Source organism: Chrysemys picta, unplaced genomic scaffold, assembly GCF_011386835.1.
Source record: "Chrysemys picta bellii isolate R12L10 unplaced genomic scaffold, ASM1138683v2 scaf1231, whole genome shotgun sequence".
Lineage (NCBI taxonomy): Eukaryota > Metazoa > Chordata > Testudines > Emydidae > Chrysemys > Chrysemys picta.
This window is the reverse complement of record NW_027053938.1, coordinates 1-11,805: the sequence shown is the minus strand read 5'-3', so window position 1 is coordinate 11,805 and position 11,805 is coordinate 1. Positions and strand designations below refer to the sequence as shown.

Here is an 11,805-nt window from a genome sequence, read left to right as displayed (position 1 = left end):
TACTGCAATGTTGTATGGTAGTGAAACATGGGTGCTGACAGAGGAGCAGCAACTGTTGTCATGGAGAGGGCGATGGAAAGAAGAATTCAGGGAATTTCAATCCACGACCGAGTCCCCAATGAAGAGATCAGACAGCAGAGTGGAGTGCTGAACGTCGTTGTTTAGAGCAGGCATAGTAAAATGGGATAGGCCAGGCATATAGTGAGGCTCACTGACAATCGATGGACTAGCAGCTGCACTCGGCCAAACTCCAAAGAGATGGGAAGATGTTACCATGAAAAGACATGGCCGCACATGGAGAAGGAAGGCCATGATACAAGAAGAATGGAAGACGTGTTGTGATTGGTGCAATCGAGACGAGGGCTGAAGGACCAATCGATCAAGGTGAACTTCTAGTAATGAATAGTCTCAGAAATGTGTTTTGGAAATTTAATGAAACATCTATATACAGAAGGAATACTGCTAATGTAATGTGTGGTTTGGTATTTAACTGCATTTCTATTAAATTTTATCTCAAACAAGTTTCTACAGAATTATTTACAGAACATTGTACAGCGATCAGCTATATCACCAACATGTTGTGAAATAAAAATGGATATGCCATTCTTTCAACATAGCTTTCCTGACATAGTTCTCAGGAAATGTTTAACAACAAGACCTGTAAAAATGATTTAGTGTTGCAAAGTATTCTACAAATTATTTTGACGAAAAATAGTGAGCATATAGTTTTCATTTCTAGTCACAAAAACTATTTATCTTCCAAAGGTTATCTTGATCTGAAGTGATATAACTGCAGTGTAGAAGGTTCGTGCCGGGGCTCGACCCTCCTGGGCAGGAGGGGAGCCACACCGACTCACTACTGGTGGAACAAACAACCAGTTAGTTCAGGGCTCAGGCCCTCTGGTGCAGGGGCTGAGCAACCGTATAGAGTTAGGGAGCTCAGGCCCTTTGGTGCAGGGCCTGAGCAACAATATAACAGCCAGTTGGGAGGCCCAGGCCCTGGATCAGGGCGGGGCACAAACAGTCACAGCTCAGGCTCTCTGGTGCAGGGGCTGAGCAAACAAGCAGCAAGTTCAGGTAGGACCCAGGCCCTGGATCAGGGCGGGGCACAAACAGTCACAGCTCAGGCCCTTTGGTGCAGGGGCTGAGCAAACAATATCCCAGTTGGGGTAAGCGTAGGCTCCTACACCTCCTGCAGGGGGGGACGCAGGCCCACCCACTCCACTGCGTTCCAGCCCGGGACCCTAGCAGCAGCTATCACCTCTGCTGGTCAGTGGGGTATCCTGCCCGAAAAACGCCGGGCTCGGGCCAGTCCAGCAACATCGGTTCCTCTGGTCCGGGGCTTGGGGGCAGGTCTGGCAGCTCCTCGGGAAAATTCGGCCACTGAGGCTCCGGCGGCTCCTCCGGGTAACAGCAGGGGCGGAGGAGCTCTGGGGGCTCCTCGCCTTCGTAGTTGGCGTGGGGCAGGTCTGACTGCTCCTCCCAATGACAGGAGCGGACGGGCTCCAGCGGCTCCTCCTCGTAGTGGGCTCGGGGTAGCTCAAGCTAGTTAGGGCAACAGCCTCGGGCCTCGGAGGTCTCCCGGCCGCACGTCTGCTCCCTGCGGTGGCTAGGCCTCACTGAGCTCTGGCGGCCAGCTTTTACACTTCCTGTACTGCCCCTTGACTTCCGGGGGGCGGGAACAGGCGTCGATGACTCCGCCCACTTGGGTGTCTGTAAGGGCTCTCCCTCTGCTGGGCAGGAGGGGAGCCACCCCGAGTCACTACATGCAGGCTAGTAACATAAGGGTCCTAAAGTCAATCCAACCCTAACCCTGTCCCTTGACCCATTAATCCCCACCCCTTGACCCGTCAAACCCCGCCCACCTGTCAAAGGAAGTCCCGCCCCAGAGGGTATTACTTCCGGGGTCAAAGCAGCCACATGATTATAAGCAAGGTGCCTTCTGTGACCCCTGTAAGAACTCCTCCCACTTCCCTCTACCAATCACCATGGGTTTTGCCCTGATAGGACCTCCCAGAGAGGAGATTTGACCAGTCAGGGTGAGTCCTAGGGCGGGGTGACCTGTTCGGAAGTGGGTCGTGTTACCCCTCTAAGAACTCCTCCCAACGCCCTCTGCCAGTCAGAGTGCAGCACCATTACCCCAGAAGTCCCAGCTACGGGCAGAAGAGGCCGTCTCTTACCAAGGACATGTGTTTTAGAAATTGTGGAAAGGCTGCTGAGAGGAAAGGTGGACTCCTTTACCACCCCCGTGAGAACTTCGGACTTTGTTTTAGACCTGAGCACCTTTGGACGTGTGTGGAGAAAGCGCTACATCAGTGACAGTTCCAAGGAGGACCTTTTGACCCAACCGTTGATGGATACATTGGAATCCAACCCCAAGACCCTTATGAGGCACCCCGATGAGTGTGACGGCCTCTCATTGTTCAACCCCCTAGAGGTGGAAGGTGATCATGGCTTGGAGGAGTCACCGGCGGGCAAGGTGAACGGAAAAGACGTTGCTCAGGTAAATGAATGATTAAGAAGCGAAGGCCGAGGCAGGGCTGGCTCTAACTTTGTTGCCGCCCCAGGCAAAAAAGAAGAGCGCCGCCCCGCCGTACCCCGCCCCATGAGTGACGCACAGCTGAACCCGCCCCGACCAGCGCCGCCGAAATCCCCACACCCCCAGCACCACGCTGCCCGAAGCCCCATCCCCCGAGCAAGCCCCCGGCCCCGCAGCGCCGCACCACCCGAAGCCCCACCCCTGCAAGTGCCATGCAACCCCTCCGAGCGACGTGCCGTGCCAAGCCCCTGCCCCCCCTCTGACCGACGCGCCAAGCCCCCGCCCCTCCGAACGTCATGCTGCCCAAAGTCCCACCCCCGGAGAGCCGCGCAAGCCCCCGCTCCCCCAGCGCTGTGCCGCCCGAAGCCCCACCCCTTCTGAGTGCCATGCCAAGCCCCCGCGACCCCTCCGAGCGCTGTGCTGCCCGAAGCCCCACCCCCCGTGCGCCGCGCAAGCCCCCGCGCCCTCGGCACCGTGCCACCTGAAGCCCCGCCCCCTCCAAGCGCCGCGCCACCTGAAGCCCCCGCACCTCTCTGAGCGACACGCCATGCCAAGACCCTGCTCCCCCTCCGAGCGCCATGCCAAGCCCCCCGAGCGCCCCTCCGCCGAACCAAAATAAATAAATAAATAAAAATCCTAGCGCCGCCTCGCTGTAATGTGCCGCCCCAAGCACGTGCTTGGTCGGCTGGTGCATGGAGCCGGCCCTGGGTCGAGGATGGAGTGTAATGGGGCTAGGAACCAGGGATTGCGTAAATTAACAAATTAAAGCCTTATGGGAGGTACCGTCACAGCATCCTCGAGCTGTTGAGAGATTTTCAGAAAAGAAACAGTGTAAGCACCCCACTGCTGCTTGTTAATTTACGCAATCCCTGGTTCCTTGCCCCATTATACCCCATCCTCGACCGTCGCTTCTTAATCATTCATTTACCTGAGCGACGTCTTTTCTGTTCAGCTTGTCAGCTGGTGACTCCCCTAAGCTATGATCGCCTTCCACCTCTAGGGGGTTGAACAATGAGAGGCCGTCACACTCATCGGGGTGCCTCACAAGGGTTTCGGGGTCGGATTCCAACGTATCCATCAACGGTTGAGTCAAAGGGTCCTCCTCGGGACTGTCACCGATGTAGCGCTTTCTCCACACAAGTCCAAAGGTGCTCGGGGCTAAAACAAAGTCTGAAGTTCTCACAGGGGTGGTAAAGGAGTCCACGTTTCCTCTCAGCAGCCTTTCCACAATTTCTAAAACATGTGTCCTTGGGAAGAGATGGCCTCCTCTGCCCGGAGCTGGGACATATGGGGTAATGGTGCTGCACTCTGACTGGCAGAGGGTGTTGGGAGGAGTTCTTAGAGGGGTCACACGACCCACATCCGGACAGGTCACCCCGCCCTAGGACTCACCCTGACTGGTCAAATCTCCTCTCAGGGTGGTCCTATCGGGGTAAAACCAATACCGAGGAGGAGTTCGTAGGCGGAGGGTCACCTGACACACCTTGCTGCCGGTCATGTGGACGTCTTGACCCCGAAACTAACACCCCCTGGGGCGGGACTTCCTGTGACAGGTGGGTGCGGTTTAAGGGGTTAAGGGGCAGGGTAAAGGGGTCAAGAGGCAGGGTTAGGGTTTTATTGACGGTAGGGCCCTTATACTACTCAGGTTTACAGTATTATACAGTTTTGGCCTTCTTCATTTTGCTCAGGTGATGTTTGTGTGCTCAAGGAACCTCTGCCTTTGTGAGTGTTAATATTCTCCCTAGAGGTCTGAGCAACAGTTTTTGTGGGTTGCTCATTTATGCAAAGAGATCTTGAACTAGATTCCATGGGTTCAATAGCTGTTTCTGCTTGGCACTGTTGAGTATCATCTACCTGCAACACAACAAAAAATAGTCTTGTTAAGTACCAGCAGAAAGTGAGAGACGCATTCCAAGCAACCAAATACCATGAATTAGCAGACACCCGCTAAATGTAAGAGTCTTCAGTGTTTATATTGATCACTTTGAAAATACAACAGTGCTGTGCAGAATGCTTTACAGCAACTACCTACTCCTCACCACGTTCAAGTTTTACAAATCGCAAGTCACATAATATAACAAGGTATAGGCAAAGCTAAGGAGTAGTACACAGTAATTCCTTGTCTAGTCTATTCTTGCTCAATCACTAATCTGCAGAACTGTATTTTGAGATATGTAATTTAAGTTTAATTACTGATATTTCATAATGAATTTGTAAATGTCCTATAGTTTATTCTGTAAATATAATAGCACTTGAAAAAGTTGCTTTGTCCTGAAGCATTTACACTGGCCTGCAGAGGATATCTTGTCCAGATGTTCTGCTGTTCAACACTAGCTTTGTAAAACTGTTGAAAAATTTCACAATATTTATACCTTTGGGGTTATCTCAAATTCCAGTCCCCACTGCTATTACAATCATCCTTGTCTCCCCTGCACTTCCCACCAAATGCTGACATGATTTTAGCATCAATTAGTTAAAACTTAAGTAGTTATAAATGTGTGCTTCACGACAATTGAAATCCCAAATGCCACAGCTTCTGATAGTGTAGGTAATTGGTCTCAATTCTCATCCCACTTACACTGATGTGGGTCCTGTGTGAGAGATGAGCATCAGGGCTTATCCTTCTAGCGCCGATACTTATCAAAATAAAAGCTGTTAAAATGTTGATGTCAAGTGGAAAAAGGGAAGACAGTCCTTACAGTTCCGTAATTGTAATAGTAGCTTGAGAAATATAAGGCTAAGTCTAAAAATAAATGATTTTTACCACTGAAAGCAGAGACTGTGGAAGCATTCCTTTTTAGACCTAAGAGTTGTGGAGATAGTGTGCCACCTCTCTAATTGTTCCTTCACTCTAACGGTGTTTTTCTAGCAACGGGCAAAGTCTCCGATTGTGGACATGCAGTTACCAGTGTCTGGTTGAGGCTATCACAATACAAGCATTAAGACAAAGTTCAGTACCAGAACTTCTAAAGAATGAGATCAATTTTCATTCCAGTGTCCTCAATAATTAAAAGCAAAGGAAAAACAATCAGATCAAGTTTGCATAAGGACTGAGAAACGACTTCAGGGTCTGGCCCTAAAAAATGAAAACTCTGGGAACAGAATATCTCTTTAAACAATTTGTTGAAGCATGATTGTTTTTGTAGAGATTGTTACTTAAAGAATGATTTTGTGTGTTGTTCACAGCAATGCAACAGCAAAAACAAAATTGTTACCAACATATATTACTGGCAAAGCTAGTAGGATCATTTATTATTAAGGTTACCTGTCTCCTCCCATTACAAGACCCTGTTTTCTGCTGCTTATAACTTTACAAACTTTAATTGCTTGGGCTGAAATTTTCCATGCTGTATGTCTGCCTCATGCTCTTTTTCTTCGGGGATGGGGGACAGAGGCAGAATTTCAGCCAAAATGGTTAAGCTATTCCCAAGAGCAAGGCTAGGGAAATCTACATTTTTCTCATATTAAAATATTCGTGCAACTTTTCTTTGAAAAGCTCCATGTGTTGGAGCAGGGACTTGTCATTTGGCAGGGAGTGGCCTTTGTGTCAGAGAATGTGCTTTTTGCCATCCCCAGGAAAACTTGCCCAAATTTGGCCAAATTAGAAGCCTTTGAAAAAAAAATCACAGTTCACAGACGCTCAGTAGAGAGAATTCTTAGATTTTTAGCAGCTAAAATCTCTGCAGATTTCATCCTCGCTGCATATACTTGGATCTCGCACAGCTCTTAGTGCTAACCAAACTGCGCATGAGCTATTCCCCACAGAGTGACTGCACATGTGCCATTTCCCCACAGCTCCTGGATATGAAAACACAGCACTGAGCCATCCTCACAGAGCAACTGATATGCTCCAACCCAGGCCTAAAGGGGTCAACGCCAGAGTTTCCCTGCAACGGTTCTTCCCAGCTGCTTTGGGCCAAGCACCAGAACTGAGACAGGAACCTTTCTTTCCTGTACTCCCAATGACCCCTCCAAGCTGGTGCACATGCACAGTGGTGGAGGAAGATACTGGACTCAAATGCAGAGGGGACAAAAGGCAAATGGGGGGGTGGGGGTGGGAGGGCAGACTGGGACAAGGAGTATGCCAAGATTGGGACTGGAACGGGGGTGAGGGGAGGGGGCCAAGGACAGGGAGCCAGTAGGCGAGGCTAAGACTAGAAGACTATGAGAGAAGGCGGGGGTACGGGGAAAGGAATGTGTAGGAGACACTCAGAGAAGACACAGAGCTAAGAGGAGGAGGAGAAGAGACCTGGGGCTGGCTGAACAGAGAGATTGGGACAAGGAGCCTTCATTCCAGCATATCCGAACTTTTGAGTGCTTTTGTGTGTAATCCATCTATGCACGCACACACGCACCCCCTGCTCTAGGCAGCCAGGTCTTTCAAGAAATAATCAAATATTTGTGATGAGCATTAAAGTGGGAAGATTTACCTCATTTCTATTTACCAAGTTAATGAGCACTTGGCATGAGATCACAGATTTGATCATACCAACAATTTTAAGTTTACCATTATGCCCAGATCTTTGTTATATGCCACGCTTTATTGATTGTATTTACATTGATGACCTTGCCTTCACTATATTCATGGCAGATAGAAAGGAGGTGTGAATAACACGGCATATCTTCAAACTCACTTGGAGAGATAAATACATGATGTGGATTGCCCATGCCCTGCACATTCAGATACATTTTTAAGATCAGTTACCTTTTGTGATTTGCTGCCACCAGCTGTCGGTTTACAGATCTCCCCAAGATTATCTGACCTGCCTTTTTGTAAAAGTTGGGAACCTGGTGACAATTTTTGGCTTTGGGCAGCAAGACGGGGACTGGTCCTTAGGTTAAAAGTTGTTCTGCACAAAATGTAAGGGTCGGTTTTCACAATAGGAATAGCAGGAAACCCTAAAAAATAAACAGCTTCTATTAACCAAGGTTGCTTAAATTACTTTATTGTTCTAATCAATCTGATCTTGCTCATTTCAAGATGGAGATGACAACCGGTAATAATTTAAGACAGTAAAATGGCATTTACTCACTGAATAAAATATAATGGGGGAATTATTAGGACTATCTTGCGTTCCTAGAATTTTATAGGTGAACTCAGGCAAGGGTGTGGATCTGTGCAACAGCAGCTCTACTAAAATGGCCAAAAGCGTTTTCCCCAAGAAAATGTTCTCTTTTCCCTTTAAAGGAACACCATTAACTGGAAAATCATTTCCATCTGAAAATGATGTCTCTTCTACTGTTCTAGGTGGAGCTGGCCGGAGGGCGACAATTCGGTTTTGCGACACCTTTCGAGGTGTCAAAATTTGTTTTTATTCTAGATTGGAATGAAACCATAAGCCTTTCAAATGCTTTCACAAAATGAAATTGAATCAAAAACATCAGGTTTTCAATTTGGGGGCCTTCCTCCTTGCAAGAGTCCACTTTGCACCTCAGAAACCTTCCCAGCAAAAACTTTGTCTGAATCAATACATCTCCGTGAAACATTTCGGCTTTGACAATGCAGCACATTTCAATGAAAAAACATTCAGTTAAAAATGTTTCAGCAAAAATTTCCCCCCTTCCTCTCAACCAGAAGAAAAAGGTGGTTTATACTGGGAATGGCTGGGCCTAGAATCCCTCTCTTTTTGCCAGAGGTCTTTTGCAAAGTTTTTGGAGGAGTCCCAAAGTCAACAACATGTATCTAGACTGATTTTCAAAACTACAACCTGATATTAGGATTCTGGATTTCAGAATTTTTGGCTGTTTGGCTTTTGTCATCAAATACTACAAAACTGTACAGATGGGAAGACATCACACAGACCAAAAACCAAAGTCACTAGAAATTACATACATCTACAACAAAATATACTAGCCCCCTATAGCCTCAATTGTATACTAGGGCTTTTTTTTAAAGCACATGCGGCTAAACTCAGCTCTGACAAGCAGTTGAGTTAAATGGACTTATGCAACCTATACGAGGGCTGAATCTGGCCGATGATGTCCAAGTTTTTACAATGCTTCCAAGTCACACATATGACAAGACGATTCTCTAGATAAGCGTGCGCGCACACACTCCCCACCAATGTGGTCTCTTCTCCTCTAAAGAAGTAACAATTACCTTTTTTCACCACCTCTGGGAGTCCGTCTAGCTCATACTCTGGCTCATTCTCATGTAGGGAGATGGCAACCTCATCAGCACCTGACCAAAGGAAAGAGTCATTACCTGTACAAATAACTTTAAGGAGACTCTGGAAAGATGAGTTTAGAATGCAATGATCTCCATCATTCATTTCTTAATTAAGTACATAAGATGTGTGCTTGTGCAACCACAGTAAACTATACCAAATAAAACAAACCAGACATCATGTAAAGGTTACTTTACAGAAGAGATCTCTGTTGATACCATATTTACTGTCAGGGTGCCAGGTACCCCGATTCGTTGGAATCTGACCCTGGACACACAATGCATGGGCAACATTAATTCTGGCATTTCCTAACTTTTAAGTGCTTAACATTACCACCTTACCATTAATTTAACAATTTTTGGGTATATAATTGAATATAGCTCGTCTCAGAAATATGGATCTCTTTTTATACCGCTAGTGATTCTGCTTATTGGACACTCATGAATATTTGCTAGCCTAACTTACCCTAGCTAATGGCAGACAAGTTGTAGTATATTTTACACACTGTGGTGACCACTTTAAACTGTTGTCCTATTAGCTCTATACTTAGCCCCTGACAACTCTTGAAATGACTGAAGCTTGTGATCAATAAAACCCCAATGTATGTGTCTTAAAAAACATTTGTTAAAGTTAATAAACTCCAGCACTTCCTGGTCCCAGAAAGCTGCAACTAGTATCAGGCTGATGATAGTTAGAAAATGGAGGAACTGTCTGAAGCATGTTTCTTCAGATGCAAGTAATGGAAATTTCCAGAGACAGGTATAAATCAGTATGGAGATAACCAGGTTAGTTCAATCAGGCAGGGTGAGGTGCTCTGCTAGCAGTTGAGGTGTGAACACCAAGGGAGGAGAAACTGCTTCTGTAGTCGGATAGCCATTCACAGTCTTTGTTTAATCCTGATCTGATGGTGTCAAATTTGCAAATGAACTGGAGCTCAGCAGTTTCTCTTTGGAGTCTGGTCCTGAAGTTTTTTTTGCTGTAAGATGGCTACCTTTACATCTTCTATTGTGTGGCCAGGGAGGTTGAAGTGTTCTCCTACAGGTTTTTGTATATTGCCATTCCTGATAGCTGATTTGTGTCCATTTATCCTCTTGCGTAGTGACTGTCCAGTTTGGCCAATGTACATAGCAGAGGGGCACTGCTGGCACATGATGGCATATATAACATTGGTGGACGTGCAGGTGAATGAGCCGGTGAAGATATAGCTGATCTGGTTAGGTCCTGTGATGGTGTTGCTGGTGTAGATATGTGGGCAGAGTTGGCATCGAGGTTTGTTGCATGGCTTGGTTCCTGAGTTAGAGTTGTTATTGTGCGGTGCGTGGTTGCTGGTGAGAATATGCTTAAGGTTGGCTGGTTGTCTGTGGGCGAGGACTGGCCTGCCTCCCAAGGTCTGTGAAAGTGAGGGATCATTGTCCAGGATGGGTTGTAGATCACTGATGATCACTTCAACCTCCCTGGCCACACAATCGCAGGTGTAAAGGTAGCCATCTTACAGCAAAAAAACTTCAGGACCAGACTCCAAAGAGAAACTGCTGAGCTCCAGTTCATTTGCAAATTTGACACCATCAGATCAGGATTAAACAAAGACTGTGAATGGCTATCCAACTACAGAAACAGTTTCTCCTCCCTTGGTGTTCACACCTCAACTGCTAGCATAGCACCTCACCCTCCCTGATTGAACTAACCTCGTTATCTCCATACTGATTTATACCTGCCTCTGGAAATTTCCCTTACTTGCATCTGAAGAAGTGAGGTTCTTACCCACGAAAGCTTATGCTCCCAATACTTCTGTTAGTCTTAAAGGTGCCACAGGACCCTCTGTTGCTTTTTATAGATTCAGACTAACACGGCTACCCCTCTGATACTTGTCTGAATCATAACACTTTAAGAGTTGCTCCTCTCTCCCTGTCTACAAGCCAGAAGGACACCAAAAGCTGTTTGGAAGGACATATGTATAAACTCTAAAAGATGTCAATTTCTCCATGGTGGATGCTGAACTATCAGCCATCTATACCCAGAATGTGAATTTTCTTTGTTGTGATGGCCAGCAACGGAAAGAACAGACACACTCCAACATTTTACACTCTCATGTCTCAAACAAAGCATTGTAAGAAGTTATACACACCACTCTAATGTTCTTTAAAAAAAAGCCTCCCCTTCATCCTAAGGTCAGTTTTGATTTCAAAACATAGGCATTGGAAATCTATATTCATAACATAGAAGGAGACTCTGAAATTTGAGGAGACAGATCTTGGGCCAAATTCTCAGCTGGTGTGAATGGCAGAGCTTCAGAAACTATAATGATTTATACCAGCTGAGGATCTGGCGCCTCATCTGAATCAAACGTAATAATGCATGTTTTGAAAACATATTGTATAAATAAATGCATTAAGGTTAGAAACAGGATCATGATTAAGCCTATGTTTTAGTCTCGGGTATTTTTAGTAAAAGTCATGGACAGGTCACGGGCAATTAACAAAAAGTCACGGCCCCATGACCTGTTCATGACTTTTACTAAAAATATTTGTGACTAAATCTTACCTACTGGGAGGGGGGACAATCCTGAAGACTGCTGGAGAGTGGGGGAGAGAGAACAGGGTGACGCTGTTGCTGGGGGGGATGCCCAGGATCCTGCTGCCACTAGTCCCAGACTCCTGCTCCAGGGCAGCACCAGGGACCATGCCTAGTGCTGCCGGAGCAACGGCCAGTGCGGCTGGCTCCTGGGCTTCCCCAGCTGATGGGGTGGTCCTGGGATCAGCTGCACCAGCACTGCAAAATTCACAGAGGTCACAGAAACCGTGAATTCCATGAATGATTTGCGGCCTTATAATAACATTCTAGTAGAGCATTTCCTTCTTAAAACTACCCCATACTTGGCTTTTGCTCCTTTAATGGAGCACCATGTTCAGCAATTTGTTTCTGCAACTTTTTTTTCCCTTCTCTAGCTGCTTACAGGATTTCATCCACGTCTTCATTTTACTGCAAGCAAATCCATTTTGCTTCTTCAGTTGAATTGAAGACTTCTGATTGTCCAACTATAAAATAAAAAATTGTTTGTAGTTGCTAATAGGAAACTTCATTCTTCTGTATAAGCATTAT

At 46.6% G+C, this 11,805-nt stretch overlaps 1 long non-coding RNA gene across 2 annotated transcripts; it reads right to left on the bottom strand.

Moving 5' to 3' along the window:
* Positions 1 to 4,107: 4,107 nt before the first annotated feature.
* On the bottom strand, positions 4,108 to 11,797 carry LOC135979800 (uncharacterized). 2 transcript variants are annotated; one of them, XR_010597050.1, is made up of 4 exons: positions 11,660 to 11,797; positions 8,640 to 8,720; positions 7,245 to 7,438; positions 4,108 to 4,393 (listed from the first exon to the last, which is right to left on the bottom strand). It is a non-coding gene; the product is annotated as an uncharacterized LOC135979800 (long non-coding RNA). The 2 variants fall into 2 exon arrangements; XR_010597049.1 differs by lacking the exon at positions 11,660 to 11,797 and having other exon boundaries at positions 8,640 to 8,957.
* Positions 11,798 to 11,805: the final 8 nt, after the last annotated feature.